Genomic DNA, 431 nt, shown 5'->3' on the forward strand with positions numbered 1-431 from the left:
ACAGTAGCCATGACAGTGAGAGCACATTGTCACAAAACCTCAGTCTGGCCAGAAACATAGATATTCAGCTCGTTCAGTGAACCCAGAGGACGAGGGGCAGAGGAGGACCAACTTCATTCTTTCTTTAATCCAGGTGCTCTGATATGCTTGTAAGCTGCTTGTTGTTATTCTAGGTTGCTGTCAAAACACTGAAACACAAAATACTTGCTCTGCTCACTGTGTACCTTCCATACATGCTCCTACTCCTCCTCAGTGTAATGTTTACTCTGCCTTTGGCTACAGTTCGCTGTTGTACAACATTCAGGCTGTGGCTCCAGAATGAACTGAGGAGGCTAAAGGATATTAACTGTTTACAACTCCACAAATGAGTCAGACACAAAGCAAAAGAGACAAATAAGATGTTCACCTCTCTGCAGCAGAATAAACTGAGG

Source organism: Monopterus albus, unplaced genomic scaffold (assembly GCF_001952655.1).
Source record: "Monopterus albus unplaced genomic scaffold, M_albus_1.0 scaffold376.1, whole genome shotgun sequence".
Classification (NCBI taxonomy): Eukaryota; Metazoa; Chordata; class Actinopteri; order Synbranchiformes; family Synbranchidae; genus Monopterus; species Monopterus albus.